Genomic DNA, 17,367 nt, shown 5'->3' on the forward strand with positions numbered 1-17,367 from the left:
CGTGTAAGACAATTTTCTTTCTGACGCAGATTTAGGCCTTGTCTACACATGGTTGTATTTGTGGTATAGGTAGGGCCCTAGTGATTCTGGACACAGCGTCATTACACTAGTAGCCAGACCCATGTTTATTTTCTTTTCAGTCTTTGAGAAGTTTTCCTGGTTCAGCCTTGAACACTTTTACTCGTAAGCCTTCCCTGCCCAGGCTATGACAACCAGCCAGGAGCAAATAGCAAGTCAACAAAGGTTACAATAATCTGCCAAAATTGGGCACTGAATCACTCTCTCTCTCATACACACAGACCAGTCCTATCTGTGCAAAGGGCCCCACCCCTAACTCTTAATTGTTTTGCTAGAGTTTACAGGTGAGAGGCAAGAACAAAGCGAGACACAAGAAGGTTTAGCTGCAGCCAGTCAAATAAACCTTGGGTAAGAAATAGGTCCCAGGGACTGCAGGTGGTGAAAACTGAAATACCTTCTGTCCGGTGAGAGACAGTGAGAAGCAAACCGGTTTGTATGTACATTTCTTTGGAAAAATACCAGCATCCACTGCTGTTCTCTCAAAGAAAGGGCTTAAGGTAAGTTCAATGTCTTCAACACGCTCTCTGTGATAAATGCAAAATTAAGTTCTTAAGAATAAATTTGGTTTTCAAATTAAAAATAAAAAATCTGTGAAGGATGATCTACGTTTCCAGATTTTCTCTTGAGGATTCCCTTGTTTGCCCTCAACGCTGTGCTATCTACACATATCTTAGTCAAGGGTTTATAATCCTGGCAACCCACACAGGGGCAAATATCTTCTATTCTTCCTTTCAGGCAGACTTCTTGGATTCTGAGCAAATATAGATCAGATTTCCTTGCACCTCCCTCCATATTAAAAGGAGGAATCTGGTTCCCTTAGTTCCTCCCAAAAAGTCAGAGACTTGGACTTACTATTCACTTGCCTGGGGCTTGCTGAGGGAGGAGGGGGAATTCCCAATCCTCTCTCCCAGCCTTGAGCGGGTAAAGATAGGAGTGAGTGTTTTATCCACGGTTCTTCAATATTGTCTGGTTTTCTTGGTTCAAGGATTAATGGAGGAACCCAGTTTCTCTGTGTAAATTCTCCCCAGAATCAAGGGAAACTGTCCCAAGCACCACCTGGCCTCAGGAAGACAACAATTATATCCAATAATGCTTTAATGGCATGACAAGCCACACAAGTATTGCCAATATGCAAACAAGATAGACCCCGTAGGTACACATCAGAGGTAGATACTATCCACTCAGTCCGAATAGGCTTGTTCTTTTTCTGGGACATTTTGGTAGATTTCCAGTTATACTGAATGTTTATGAGAAATTTTGTGTGGAGAGTGTTTCACCCATGACAATACGAGTCAAACTCAATCACGTCCTATTTGCTGTCTTGTGAACAGGAGAGAGAAAGAAAAGTGAGTTTCTCTCATGGTACATCTACACTGCAAAAAATCCCCCGCCACAGTGAGTCTCAGAGCCCGGGTCACATGACCTGGGCTTGCACTACAGGGCTAAAAAAGCAATGTGGTCATTCCTGCTTGGGCTGGCACTCACTGCTGCATGTTATGTTGGATTTTTGTTTTTTTGTAATATAGACCCTCAGGTCACTTACTGAACAGGGAATCAGGGGACTAGGAATGCAGAGACTCCCAACAAAACAAAGCCCAGAGTGGTTCTTGGGAGAGCGTGGATGTTAACGAACATCAGATTAAAGGGGCCAGTTTAAGAGGCTCAGATTCCTAAGGAAACACCTCTTTCACTCTCTCAGGTCAAGTTACAAGTAACCCATCTCACTCCTCTTTGGACTAGAGGGCCTGTCTGATCGGTGACCATCACTCCTGGGGCAAGGAGGCTCATGTGCTCTCCCCATGTCACTGAACAGGCTGTTATAGCCTAGGTATCACTTCAATCGTTAGTACTTGTGGGTGATGTGTGACAGGAAACAGCATGCTGATCAGTTTTCCATTTGTACGATCTGAACTGTTGAGATTGGGTAGTTGTGTAGTGGCTGCAGCAAGATGCAATCAATGAACACAAGATCACTCATCTTTTGATGACTCGTGCATAGATAGGTTCTTTTTAGGGGGCTCTCACAATTATCCCTATTCTGCCATCTGATGATGTCCAAGCCTGTAAGAATGGCCCTGGAATGATCTTTGCAGCATAGCAAAGCTCAGTGCCTCAGTCAGTATCCAAATGCCAGTGCAGAAGCTGTAATGTGAAGAGCTGAATATACTTTTCTAAATGTGTGTGAGCGCTGACCTGCACAAGCATGGCAACTTTGTTTTCACACCATGCAAGAAGGAGAAAGAAAGGAGTCTGTATTATGTTCAGATGAGGGAGCAGAAGGGAAAACTGTCTCACTGATAACTGTATGTCACTCTTCTTCTCTATCTCAGAACAGAAAGCACTCCCACAATGAATGGAGTAACAAATACTCTATTATTATGTATGTTATCATAGCATCTAGGAGTCTCAGTCATGGACCAGGATGCCACTGTTCTAGGCGCTGTACACACAAACAACAAAAAGACAGCTCCCGCCCCAAAGAGCTTACATTGTAAGCACCAAACCATGAGAGTACATTCATTTCAAAGTATAGAGCAAGAAGGGTGATGAGGGCCACACATCAAACTACAACCTGATGTATTTAAGAGAGAGGGTGCTGCTGACATGGCATTTTCCATGCAGGGTCCTCACCTTTGGAATCCATTTCCTCCCTTCCTTCAAAAGAGCTCAGATTTGGTAACCTCCCAGAAAAGCTGCAGCACCCACTTGATGGTGATGCAAATTAATTGGGTGGGGTATATAATGGGTTTAGTTATGGATACCATGTGAGCAGCTTGCTTCAGATATTGCACACAAGTAAACAGCATGCATTAATACAACTAAATGTAAATGTACATGTGACGTTGTGCAGTCTATATGGTTTTATAAAAACAACATAAGAAGTGAATATAATGTAACTGGAATATGCTTCATGCAAAATGTCTCTTGTAAGATATCATTACAAAGCTTATAATCTACTGAGTGTGATCATCCTATTTGTATAAATGTACCACTCTTGTATCTAAAACTAGAAATATGAAATATAACGCTGAGGGCCTATTGTAATTATGCAAAGTGTGGGCCATTAATAGTGGTTTGGAATCTTGATGACTCCCATTAACCAGGACCATTGTCTGCAGATAGCTGTGTTTTACCTGTAAGTCTTCCTGTATATGTGTATGCTGGCAAGTGGGCAATGAAGTCTTGCAGTGACATGTGATCATGTCACCTGACCTGGAATCCATCTTTAACCTGGTGCTTTTCCAGTGAGGGGGGTGGAAACCCAGAGGGACAAAGGGTTCCCGCCTTATGCAAAAGATATATAAAGGGGTGGAAGAGAACAGAGGGGGAGAGGAGCCATCATGAAGAATCCCCTAGCTATCACCTGAACTGCAACAAGAGCTGTACCAGGAGAAAGAATTGTGCCCAGGCCTGGAAGGTGTCCAGTCTGAGAAAAAACTTACTGAAGCATCTCTGAGGGTGAGATTATCTGTATTCAGTTTGATTAGACATAGATTTGCACATTTTATTTTATTTTGCTTGGTGACTTACTTTGTTCTGTCTATTACTACTTGGAACCACTTAAATCCTATTTTCTGTATTTAATAAAATCACTTTTTTCCTTATCAATTAACTCAGAGTATGTATTAATACTTGGGGGAGCAAACAACTGTGCATATCTCTCTATCAGTGTTATAGAGGGCGAACAATCTACGAGTTTACCCTGTATAAGCTTTATACAGGATAAAACGGATTGATCTGGATTTAGACCCCATTGGGAGTTGGACATCTGAGTGCTAAAGACAAGCACACTTCTGTGAGCTGTTTTCAGGTAAACTTGCAGCTCTGGGACAAGTGATTCAGACCCTGGGTCTGTGCTGGAGCAGACGGGAGTGTCTGGCTCAGCAAGACAGGGTGTTGGAATCCTGAGCTGGCAGGGAAAACAGGAATAGAAGTAGTCTTGGTACATTAGGTGGCAGTTTCTGTGATCCAACCTGTCACAGTACACATCTGAGAACAAAGAATGTTGGCCATACTTACAGGATGGTGGGCTCTGGGAAGCAGTGATTCTGAAAAAGATTTGGGAGTCATGGTAGATAATCAGCTGAATATCAGTGTGAAACTGGCCAAAACAAGTAATGTGATCGTGGATGCATAAATAGGGGAATCTTGATTAGGAGTACAGAGGTTATTTTACCTTTGTATTTGGCACTGATGTGGCAGCTGCTGGAACCCGGTGTCCAGTTCTGGTGCCCTCAATTCAAGAAAGATGTTGATACAATGGAGAAGGTTCGGAGAAGAGCCATACGAATGATTAAAGGATTAAAAAACACATTTTATAGAGATAGTCTCAAGGAGATCAGTCTATTCAACTGAACAAAGAGAAGGGTAAGGGGTGACTTGATTACAATCTAAATATCTGCACAGGGAACAAGTACTTAATAATGGACTCTTCAATGATCCAACAGGTGGAAGTTGAAGGTAGACAAATTCAGACTGGAAATAAGGTGCAAATTTTTACTGGTGAGAGTAATTAACCATTTGAACAATTTGTCAAGGGGCCTGGTGGATTCCCCATCACTGACAATTTTTAAAGCCAGATTGGCTGTTTTTCTAAAAGATCAGCTCTAGGAATTATTTGGGGGAAGTTCTATGGCCTGTGTTATACAGGAGATCAGATTAGATGATCACAATGGCCCCTTCCGGCCTGGCTTTTCTTTAAATTGTGAAGTACTAAAAGTTTGAGATAGATTTATTGATATCAGTTTATCGGCACTGAACAGTCCTGTTTCCAGGAGTGTGTCTTCAATCATAATTGGCAAAAACTACCATTTTGTAGCTTGCATTCTTGTAGAGCTTCAATCCAATAATCAATTCAGATGCTCGAGATCTGGTTTTGCCCAAGTAGCAATCGTTACTTCTGAGCACGTATGCAGCATGTCATCATGAAGAGACCCCATTATACAGGTCTAAAATCATGTTGGGGGCACTTCAATGGTCCTGCGGGACATGGGATCTCTCTAGTGAGATTAGGTAAATCCCACAAAATTCAGGACAGGCTACCATATTCTGTCTCAGACAAAGAGGGGGAAGAACCAGTGGTTGCTATACGTATATTGTGTTCACCTGTTTACTAAAACCATCAGGAAGGACAAAGAAAGAAACACAGACAAGAGCTGGAAAAGGGCAAAATACAAAAGAAGAAGTGGAAGTGAGCGGGCCAGTTCCTTTATTCCAATTATGACTAACTGCTCTTTTGCCTTCCCAATAGGAGATGCAGTCTGACAGTGCAGAATAGAGCCAGGCAATCCCACTGGAAAGGACAAGAAAGCAAGGACTGCCAAGGTTGCTGTAAAATAAGTTTTTGGCATTATGTATTAGGTTTTCAGCTAGTCACAGTGTAACTGTAGAGTGGTGTTGGTCTAGGTTTCCCCCTGCAGAGCATGTGTAGAATAGATTAAATCACTGTTAACCAAACCAGCAGAACAGGGGTCTCTGAGCTTACATGTGCTTAGCACAGGCAAAGCCTAGATCAACAGTGGTCCACTGACAAATCAGTAAAGACAAAACAGAACTAACAACTTGTGAAGTCTCTTCTTCCCCATTTGTGAAATGGATTCTGCATTGGCAATCCAGCTGTACTCTGCAGCACAACGCCACGATGGCTGTTTCCTCCTTTTGATTAGATATAGTGATTTAGGACAGCTCTTAATTTCCAGCAGCTTTCCTTTAACCCTGGACTTTTGATGGGATATGAAAAATATGTTCCCTCTAACCCTTCTCTTCCCCCAGTCCCCTTGGCCTTTGGAGTCAATGAAGAGAATGGTGTCATAAAGGAAGATTATCTACCTAGTTCTAGAATCATCACCACCAAAACTGTAAGGAGACCCTTTCTCTTCCTGCTGCTGCTCTTCCAGTGATGTGCCACACATGCTTAGGTACACAGCACTCCACTAATGACAGTTTTATTCCCTGTCTCATTGAAAACACAGACTTTCTTACCTATGAATGTAATGAAAAAGTATTTATGGAATCACAAACTTATTTTAGCCAGGAAAGGAGGCCTGATGGGTCACTCTGCCCCTCCTCCACCATCACAGACTCTGTACAGTTTATTCACATGGTGGTGTTGGGATTTGCCAAAGGAACCCTGCTTCTGCCACCATTCCCCATCCCCTAGAAATTAATTACTGGCACCAGAATCTCTGCTACACAGTTCAAGTTCACTCTTTTCCCTTACTGGTCCCTGCAGATTGCTCATGCACAGCTGACAGTAACATATACCAAAGGAGTACTGAAGTCCCACGATTACCATCCAAACACCACTGGGCAAATGCTGTGTGCAGTTAGGAGTTCCCAGGTACTCCACGGTGTGTGGGCCTTGCCTTTCTCCTGCCTCTGCAGAATTAGTAGAGGAAGATATCCTGGTCAGGGCTGGCTCCAGACACCAGCTTAACAAGCAGGTGCTTGGGACGGTCAAGGGAGAGGGGCAGCACCTGTGGCAATTCGGGGGCGGCAGGTCCCTCACTCCTTCTAGGAGCGAAGGACCTGCCGCTGAACTGCCGCCACCGACTGCAACTTTTTTTTTTCTCTCCAATTGCCGCCGCCAATTGCGACTTTTTTTTTTTGTGGCTTGGGGCGGCAGAAATGCTGGAGCCGGCCCTGACCCTGGTGCTACTCTTCAAATGGACTCAAATGTTTTATTTAACCACCCCATCTTTCCCTACCACCCCACTTCTTGTACACTGAAACTCTGCAGTAAATACCAGCCACATGCCAGCCTACTCATTTCTCTCACTTCAACCAGTCTAATTGCATATATTGGACCAGAACAGCATTATGCTATAGTCCCTTTGTTTCCCTCTAAATTTCAGTGGCACTGAACCTGTTGTGATCCACTCATCTAAAGGAATCTGAGAGATCCATTTCACTGAGAACACTCCTTATGCACTCTGAAGAACAGGTGCTTCATCAAGGCATCTCCAGCACAGAGACAAGACCAAATCACCAGGCACAGAACCTAGGAACCTCTGCAGAGAAACAAAGCTTTATGATCCTTGTTATAAACAGATCACAGGAACATGCATCACTGAGACATGACTGAACTACCTCTATTCTAGCACAGTATATCGGAACTTCTACCACTCACAGACTTTAAGGTCAGAAGGCATTATGGTGATCATGTAGTTTGACTTCCTGCACATTGCAGGCCATAGAACTTCACCCTCATCTGTAGTAACTCGGAGCCCTCCCCATCTAGCGTCCCATCACCAGCCGATGGGAATTTTTGCTACTGGCAGTCGCCAATTGGCCACATGCCATTGTAGAAGTCCCATCGTACCATCCTCTCCATAAACCTATCAAGCTCAGTCTTGAAGCCATTTAAGTTTTTTGCCCCCACAGCTCCCCTTGGAAGGCTGTTCCACAATTTCACTCCTCTGATGGTTAGAAACATTCATCTAACTTGTTGATGGCCAGTTTATAGCCATTTGTTCTTGTGTCCACATTGACACTTAACTTAAATAACCCCTCACCCTCCCTGGTCCTCTGATGTATTTATAGAGAGCAATCATATCTCCCTTCACCCTTAGTTTGGTTAGGCTAAACAAGCCAAGCTCTTTGTGTCTCCTCTCATAAGGTAGGGTTTCCATTTTTTGGATCAGCCTAGTAGCCCTTCTCTGCACCTGTTCCCGTTTGAATTCATCTTTCGTAAACATGGGAGACAAGAATTACATACAGTATTTCAGATGAAGTCACTAACATAGGACTGTCCCTTTCCAAGTATTACAGCACCCAAAACCCTGTAAGTATCAAAGGCTTGATCCAAAGCCTATTGATTTTAACAAAGATTTCTGCGGGCTTTGAATCAGGCTGCAAGACAGGACTGGTGCAACACTACTGCACTACAATTCAACACCCAGGCACAAACTCATCACTCCCACTACATCACTGAAATGGGTCACAAGGCTCCTTTAGCATCACTCTTCCCCATCATCCCTGCAGACAGAAGTTCAAGAGAAAACATGAGCCCTTCCCTTCAGCACAGCATTTAGAGAAACACAATGCCACTGTTTACTTTTATGGTAGCTCCTAGAGGTCTAAATCAGGACTGCAGCCCTATTGTGCTGGGACCTGTTCAAACACAGAAACAAACACAGTCCCTGAAGAGGGATCTTACAGCTGTTAGGCATGGTGCCATGGAGGGGTAAGAAATCTGCCTTGCAGCTTTAAATTTGTAGGAGCATTTTAGCCGTCCACCCCCATCCTTCCAGTTCTTATTCTGTCTCGTCCAAGTCAGAGTTACTGGATATTGAACCACATTGCCCAGAATTCTGCACGCAAGGGTTGCATGTATCAACTCCATTGGAATAAAATGTTTAGCAACAAGTAAAGAGCCTCCCTCCCTGCACCCTTCCCGATACAGAATGCCCACCTCGCTCAGTAGTTGTGTCAGAAATTCCCTTCTCACCCAATTTGCCTCTCTTCCCATCACACACTGACAACGGTGCTACTGAGGGCAAACAATGTGAAACTGTTTCGTCTCTAAGCCATTCTGCATAGCTGAGAACCACTTACAAGTGCGCCTTTTCATTCTTATTGGCTCAATACAAATCCAACCCTCTTCCTCCCAAGCTGCTCCCAGTCCCCGACCTCGTATTTTGACATGAGAACATTTAAAAACTGGAATTCTGAGTAGCCTTATCTTAGCCCCCTAATCAAACCAGGGTGTCAGCACAGAGTGAGTCAAAAGACTCCAAACTCACCTCAAGTCAGTCTGAAGAAGGGGAGCTGCTCCTTGGATTTTGTGCTCTCAAAGTCAAACAATTTTCTCTGTTAAATTAAATCAGAGAAACAAGGTTTTAAAGGGTATTCCTCTCTTCCTTTCCTGAAAGTCAGCTCTCAGCAGTGTTTGTAAATATTTGCTTAGCAGGAGCACCTTCGCTCTCCAGAACCCAGGTAATGATTACATTACAGTAACCGTGCTATGAGGACAGAATAAGGCAATGAAAAGTCTTGTTGGCACCGGACAGGCTTCCCAGGCAGTGAAGTACAGTTGCACTTCAGTGGGCAGGATTGTGGAACACAGAGTGAGAACAGACAGAGGAGGAGCTGAGAAATGACAAACACTGAAGAAACAAGGGACCCAGGGTCAAAGGAAAAATACAAAGAACAAAGGGGGCAGTAGGGGAGGAGGAATGTGGTGTGAGCTGGGAGGCTGGCAAAAAGACTGGGGAGAGCTAAGAAATCTAATGGGATTTTTCACATTTTGTCCATTAAATACAGAGCTTCCTTTAACATGGTCTGTAAATCAATCTTCAAGGCTCCACTCTTTTTATTTTGGCCACTCCTAATTCAGTTCAATAGGCTTTCTTGGCATGAAAAGCTATACACATGTTGATGTGTAAGAAAGAGTCAGACCCATATGATAAATATCAGGGCAGATGCGACCAACCCAGATCAGGTTACACCCCTTCTCCACCTGATTACCAGTGCAGTTTTCAAACAGATAAAGATAAGGTGGGGGAGGCAAAACGTCACTCCGGTGCTGCACCTAAGACCTGCCAGTTCTATAAAGAGCTGGATGCTATCCTCGGTGGCGACTCCTCTTCCAACACCAAGAGACCCACGGATACTTTGGCTGGCCTGGAAGCAGCAGAAAGAGGACCTAACCAGGAGCACGAAGTCATTGATGAAGAGGTGGAGTTAGACAACGATGTGGAGCTCCCGGCAGGGTCACCTGGCGGGGCAGGCAGCCAGGAATTGTTCAGCACTCCGGAGGTGTCTAGCTAGTCTCAGCAGTTGCTCTCCGGCAAGCAAGAAGCAGTAGACAAGACGCCTGGTAAGTGGCTGTGGTTTGTGTAGTGTGGAGGTGGGTTCAGGGTATAGAAATGTGGAAGGCTATGTTTCTGTGAGCTGGACATTTCCCTGTGTAGCTAATCAGTACGGTGGAACAGGGTGTTGATGCATACCGAGATCTCACAGGAATCCTCCAGAGATCTCTAGGAAAGTTTCCTGGAGGTACTCGGCAATCCTCTGCTGAAGGTTCCTTGGCAGAGCTGCTCTGTTCCTTCCCCCATTGTAGGAAACTTTCCTGCGCTATTCAGCAATCACTTGTGCAGGGACCAAAACGGCACACAGGCGAGTAGCATAGGGACCAGAGCAGAAGCCACAAGCATGTAAAAGCTGTACCCTCGTTTCTCTGCTTACCCTCAGCAGTGACATATCTGCTACAATGACCCCGCCTGTGAAAAAGAGTGAGAGAACTTTAGATTTTTTCCGCTACTCAGCTTAACTGCAACCCTTGCAAAGTGAGTGCTCTTTTCCCCATGTAGAGCACCCCCACCGCCAACACTCACCATCCTTTGGGTGTTCACAGAGATGTGTGCTTGCCAAGGGTGAGTGAGAAAGTGATTGTTGTTAGGTTACAAAAGGTATATTTTACTGAAATGTTTCAATGCTGCGTGTGAAATTAATCATGCTTCTGTGCATTGTTCCTTCTGCTTCGGCAGATATGGCCTTCAGGAACACCCCCACACACCAGCCAAGCGTCTCCGCTAGATAAGAAAGCGCCCAAGATGGAGCAAAGAAGACATGTTTGGGAGATACTGCACTTCTCCAATGCAGAGAAAAGAGAACACAAGGTGTTGAGGGAAGCTGAAAGGCAGGGCAGAAAAGAAAACCAGGACTTTGTTAAGGATGCTACTGAGCGGATGATTGACATCATGGAGGAGCAAACACAGATGCTGAAGTCCTTAATAATGCTGCAGACTGAGCAAATACATGCCTCCCTTTCCCTGCAGCACATTCAGAATTCTTTTCCATATGCTCCCAAACTCCACTCGCACAGGCCTTTCCACTTTCCGGGACTTCTCGGTTTCCCTATCACTCCACTCCCTCGGACAACTTTCACAATCATAGCTGGACCTACTCACAGCTCTGAAAGTCTGAGGTACCTTCCCTGGTACCTCCCTTCCCACCAAGCATCTGTGTGTGTGTGTGTGTGTGTGCGCGCGCGCGTGTGTGTTGTTTCTTGTGCAATAAAAGCAAAGTTTTTGAATGTCCTACAAATTGAGAAAGCAGGCACTACCAATACATACACAGGCAGTTTAATCATTTGCTTACTGAAATGTAAGGCCCCAAATGTCACCATTGCTTCCTAAGAAAACTATATGTAATGTAACAGCATCAATCACAGATGTACATTACTCGTTCTCATTTTCAAAGTGTTGCCTCAAACCCTCCCTGATTCGAATTGCCCTCCTCTGGGCCCCTCTGATAGCCCTGGTATCTGGCTGCTCAAAATCAGCAGCCAAGCGGTCTGCCTCAACATTCCACCCCTGAGGAAACCTTTCACCCTTAGCATCACAAAAATTATGCAACCTACAACACACAGCTATGACCATGGCAATATTATCCGCACTGAGGTCTAACCGGCCATAAAGGTGTTGCCAGCGCACCTTTAATCTGTCAAAGGCACATTCCACTGTCATCCGGCACCTACTCAGCCTGTTCTTGAACTGCTCCTTACTGCTGTCCAGGTTTCCCGTGTAAGGCTTCATGAGCCATGGCTGTAAGGGGTACACTGGGTCTCCCAGGATCATTATCGGCATTTCAACATCTCCCACAGTAATCTTCTGGTCTGGAAAGAAAGTCCCTGCTTATAGCTTTCTATACAGGTCAGTGTTCCTGAAGATGCATGTGTCATGCACCTCCCCAGGCCACCCTGCATTGATGTCAGTGAAATGTCCATGGTGATCCACAAGCATTTGCAACACCATAGAGAAGTACCCTGTTGATGTACTCCGTCGCAAGGTGTCTGGTGCCAAAATTGGAATGTGTGCGCCATCTATCACCCCTCCACAGTTAGGGAAACCCATTTCTGCAAAGCCGTCCACTATTTCACGCACATTTCCCAGATTCCTTTGTAGCAGGATGCGATTTATTGCCCTGCACACTTTTGCATTAATGCAGCCCCAACGGTCAAGTTCCCCACTCCAAACTGATTTGCAACCAACCAGTAGCAGTGTGGAGTCGCCAGTTTCCACACAGCAATTGCCACGCACTTCTCTACCAATGGGACAGCTCTCATTCTGGTGTCCTTGAGCCGCAGTGCTGGGGTGAGTTCCGCACACAGTTCCAGGAAGATGGCTTTCCACATCCAAAAGTTCTGTAGCCACTGCTCATCATCCCACACCTGCATGTGGATATGATCCCACCATTCTGTGCTTGTTTCCCGAGCCCAAAAGTGACGGTCCACCCTATGCACCTGCTCCGTGAATGCCAAAAGCAATCTAAAGTTACTCCTATCCATATCACACAGAATGTCAGGCAACTGGGAGTCTTCTTCAGTTAGGAACTTTGCGATTAACTGCACAGACATCCACGAAGTCTTCATGAGTTATCAGAGCATAGGAGAATAGTGCAGGATCCATCCCTTCACACAGAGATGGCGGGGTGAACAGCAAACAAGGGCTGTTGAAAAATGCCGCAAAAGAAAGCCAGAAGCCCATGGAATACTGGGACAGAAAGAAATGCATTGATCCGCTCCACCTTCCCACAAGACCTAGTGGCAGAAGATGTCAAGCTGGACTGTGGGATAGGTACCCAGTGTATTGCTCACACTGTCGATGCTAGTGCCCCACGTTTGGACGCGCTCTGCCAACAGAGGCAGTGAGTGCGAACATGCAATACCGATTTTAAGTATAGCGTTTTTTTGAGTGTCAACATAACTTTTGTTGACAAAAACTCTACAGTGTAGACAAGGCCTAAGTCAACAGGAGAGCTCTCTCCATGTGCCGCTGTAAGCTCTGTAGTGTAGCCATAGCCAGAGTAACTCAAGCAGAGAGGGAGCACTTACAAGCAGGGTTATTTACTGCAGCTGCTGGCCAGCCAGCCTCCCTAGAGCCAGAGCTCCTACTTCAACAGGGCATCAAGAGCTGAGGGACACTGTGCTGAAAAGATGTACTTTCCAACAGGTACTGATTCCAGACTAAAGCAGAAGCTCTGCCCTTGGAGTTGACCAGCCCAATAGAGGTGTTAAATAAACTTTAATATCTAATATCTATTTAATATCTCTAAAGCCAATTAGTAAACAAATAAGCAATCAGATTTGCAAGAGACCAAGTGCATCTACCTTTACTAGGCCGGCTCTTACCTTCGGGACTTCTACACAGCATGTTTCTGGAAAGGGCATGACAGCCTCCTCTAATAATCAATATTATTTATATTGATACTGCAGTACAGCCAAGAGGCCTCTGCCATGTCAGGGCCCTCTGTAAGAGGCACTGCACAGTCACAAAGCAAATGACAGTCCCTACCTCCAGGAGATCAGGATGCAGATGTCTTCCTCTGAAGCACTGCTACTGGCCTCAGAGGCAGGATCCCGACCAGCTGGATCCCCAGTCTAATCCACTCTGGCACTTCTCGTGTTCTATGTACAATTAACATTTCAAAATGATAAAGGGAGTGGAATCTAACTCCCCGGCAGTATATGAGACTCAGAGAGTTAGCCAGCAGCCAAGGCATCACCATCATGCTCCGGGATTGATCACAGCAGCAGATGACACATGCTGAGAGGTGTGTGGGCTGTGATTATAGTTTATTTTTCAACTTTTTAAAAAGTGACTCTCCGGCATGTGCAAATGCTAAAACAAAGCTCAGTAACAATGTAAATGGCCTCCTTCCTCCATGTCACAACTCCCTTCTTACCCTGTCCCCCACATTCAGTCAAGACATCTCGATACAACACACCTTCCTTTCTTCCCCCAGGAGATATCCAGAAGATGGAAAGTGGATCGGCAAGAGGGACTCAAATGTGATCACTGTAGAAGCCTCGGAGATGAGCGCGAGGAATTTGCACTATGCATAGGGGACCATGTGAAAGAGGCATGGAGGGAATTACACAAGAAGCTGACAAGCAGGCAGGCAAAGTTGGGAAAATGTGCAGAGTAGAGGTGAAAGGGGCCACGTGAAGCTTGACGAAGTAGGATAGATGGGGAAGGGCAGAGTTACATGGAAGGTGGTGATGTGATAGTGAATGGGTAGCCAGTGACAAGATTGAGAGAGGAGTAATGTGATCAAAGTGATGGGCTATTTCACTGCTGGAATACTCTCAGGCCATATCTACATTACAGATGCTATAGCAGCATTTTTCCGTTGTCCTAGTTGCATCTACACTGCGTGTTAGGTCGGCCTATCGATGGCACTCAGGGATGTGGATTTTTTTCCACACACTTGAACACCGTAGCTATGTCAACTTAAGTTTTAAGTGTAGACCAGGCCTCAGAGTTGATCAAACCTGGGTTTTCCTGTAAACTTTCCCTTTTAATGAGCTTTATGACTGAGCGCTTCATTAAGAGCACCAAAAGATTATCTTCTGCCATGCTATTTGCAGAGAACTGAGTTGACTCGTAAATAAATTATTTACCGTTGTTCCCTTGCCCCCTTCCCTTGGAGTACTCATCTGCCTGGCTTTAGATTGTGAGCAGGGACCATACTGCTGGAGTGTTTTTGAAAGCCCCTAATGTATATTTAATGCTACCAGAACTAATAATAGCAGCTAGACAACAGCTTCCAAACTCTCAGCAGAGGAAGTAGCAACTCATTCCCTCCTGGAGGCCCTAGGGAGTTCACCAGTGTAACAACAAGACACCTGCTCAGTACACATTTTGACAAGTCATTTTGGAAAGCGGGTAAATACTGCCATTAAGCACCTCTCTTCTTGTGTTTGTGTTCAGTTATCAATTCAATAGCACAAACAACAGAGTCAAAGAGCTCTCTCAGTTAATAGAAACTTGGCCACGTAGCCTGTTCCAAGCAGAAGCTCAAAGGTTCTTGTTAGTCAGTAGATATGTGATGTGGGCACTTGATAAAGAATGGCCCTATGGATTTGTATTACCTAGGGATTTAAAAAAAACCAAAACAGTCACACTAGAAGTTTCACTTTGCATATTACTCCAGAAAAGAGAAAGCTGGCGTGCAACAGATGCTTTGTGGAGTGCGTGTGGCTCATCTGTGAATGTGTGTGGTTCTAACAGTGCAGTCCTCCACCACTATGATACAAACAGCTTTCCTGAAATCTAGAAGGATGCTAAGTTTTTCTACGTACAGAAATCTTAATATTTACACTTATCAAATACAGCAAGGTCCACCTGGCCCAGAGAGCAGATTTCACATGGGAGCCCAAGTGCAGGTAGCTGATCCCAGAAGGATTTCATCCTCAATCTGGACAAGCAACCCAAATAAAACTAGAGAGGTAACAATGCCACTTTATAGAGCCCTGTAGCAACTGCACCAGAGAAATTAAGTACACTTCTGGTCTCCTCAGTTTAAGGAGGATATAAAAAATAAACAGATGGACAATAAAAATATACAAGGGTTAGAGGATAAGACACAAGTGGAAGAACAAAGGAAGTTTTTTTTTTTTTTTTTTTTTTTTTTTATAGAAAAAGAATGGATTCAGGAGAACATCACAATCTAGAAAAAACCTTCCAAGTAACACCATAGGGTTTTTTTTTCTGATTAATTGGTTTATTGATTATGGTAAAGAAAAACAGTACAGAAAGGAAAATGACCTAAAGCTTGTATATGTTCCCGAATACAACATGCTTCACGGGTTCTCCAATAGAGTTATGCAATTTTACAACTTAGCAAACAGTACAAGACAAGGCAATGCTATACAGACATGATATATTAGAGGTGGGGGAATTATAGAAATCAAATAGGCTAAGATGCACACGAACAGGGAGAAGAGGATGGCAGGGAACCTGGAGGGGTGCAGAATAGAGGTTTGGCATTCTTCAAGCAGTCTCAAACATTTTTTTTAATCCAAAAGGATCTAGAAAAGAGATCCAGATATCTTTGAACTCATAGCTGATCTCTACAGCGATAAACTATAAATCCATTTTGACAGCTTCTGGGGGGAAGATAGTTTCTCCTTTCATATGTTAAATGAATGAAAGAGTGTCTCGGAGGCTTTCAGAAAAAAACAGTTACTCACCTTCTCGTAACTGTTGTTCTTCGAGATGTGTTGCTCATTTCCATTCCAAGGTGTGTGTGTGCTGTGTGCACAGTCATCAGAAAGTTTTTCCCCTAGTAGCACCCGTCGGGTTGGCTGTGGAGCCCCCTAGAGCGGTGCCCTCATAGCGGTGAACATAGGTCTCTGCCAACCTGCTGCCTCTTCAGTTTCTTCTTGCTGGCTACTCTGACAGAGGGGAAGGTGGGTGGGTTTGGAATGGATGTGAGCAACATGTCTTGAAGAACAAACAGTTACAAGAAGGTAACTGTTTTTTCTTCTTCAAGCACTTGCTCATGTCTATTCCAATTAGGTGATTCCCAAGCCCTAACTAGGAGGTGGGGTTAGAGCTTGTGGAATCGCTGACTGGAGCACTGTTCTGCCGAATGCTACATCGTCCTTGGCGTGCTGGGTAATAGCGTAATGAGGTGTGAAAGTGTGAACTGAGGACCACTTCGCCGCCCTGCAGATCTCCTGGATTGGGACCTGGTCCAGAAACTCTGCTGATGAGGCCTGCGTTCTTGTGGAATGTGCCGTCAGTGCAGAGGCTGGAACCTTTGCCAGATCGTAGCATGCCCAGATACAGGACATGATCCACAATGAAATTCTCTGTGATGACACCTCGAGGCTCTTCATTCTATCCCCAACCACCACGAACAACTGGTTTGACTTACGGAACGACCTTGTGCATTCCATGTAAAAGGCCAGTGCTCAAACTTCCAAGGAATGTAGCCTTTGCTCTCGGCTATCTGCGTGAGGTTTAGAATAAAAGACTGGTAGGAAAATGTCCTGATTGGCGTGGAATTGGGACACAACCTTGGCAGAAAGGCTGGATGAGGCCTGGGTTGCACCTTGTCCTTATAAAAAATGGTATAAGGGGGATCGCAGGTTAGGGATTTAAGCTCCAATGCTCTCCTTGCTGATGTAATGGCAACTAGGAAGACCTTCGATGACAGGTAGAGCTATGAACATGTCACCAGGGGTTCAAACTGGGGCCCCAATAGTCTGGACAGGACCAGGTTGAGATTGGTTGGAGGATTGGTTGCCTAACCCATGGGTATAGCCTGTCCAGACCTTTCAGGAAAGGACTGACCATTGGGTTGGCGAAGACGGAATGTCCGGCCGCATCCAGGTGGAAGGTCAAGATGGCTGCTAGGTGGATCTTGAGAGATGATGCTGAGAGGTCCTGCTGTTTTAGCTGTAGTAGATAGTCTAAGATGAGTGGTATGGGAGCCTGTGTTGTGGGAGCATGATTCTGAGAACACCAGATTGCAAATCTTTTTGACTTGGCCAGG

General features: G+C 44.9%; 1 protein-coding gene across 2 annotated transcripts in view; it reads right to left on the reverse strand.

Annotated features, from left to right (window-relative positions):
• Positions 1-17,367, reverse strand: part of NDST2 (N-deacetylase and N-sulfotransferase 2) — a 192,739-nt gene that overhangs the window by 62,516 nt on the left and 112,856 nt on the right. Inside the window, exon 1 of one of the 2 annotated variants that reach the window (XM_034775786.1) lies at positions 8,823-9,124. The exons of the other annotated variant lie outside the window; for it this stretch is intronic. The gene's annotated coding sequence lies outside the window, so the exon portion shown is untranslated. Of the gene's footprint in view, positions 1-8,822; positions 9,125-17,367 lie in introns of those variants that run through there. 2 annotated transcript variants of the gene reach the window in all.

This window comes from Trachemys scripta, chromosome 7, assembly GCF_013100865.1.
Source record: "Trachemys scripta elegans isolate TJP31775 chromosome 7, CAS_Tse_1.0, whole genome shotgun sequence".
Lineage (NCBI taxonomy): Eukaryota > Metazoa > Chordata > Testudines > Emydidae > Trachemys > Trachemys scripta.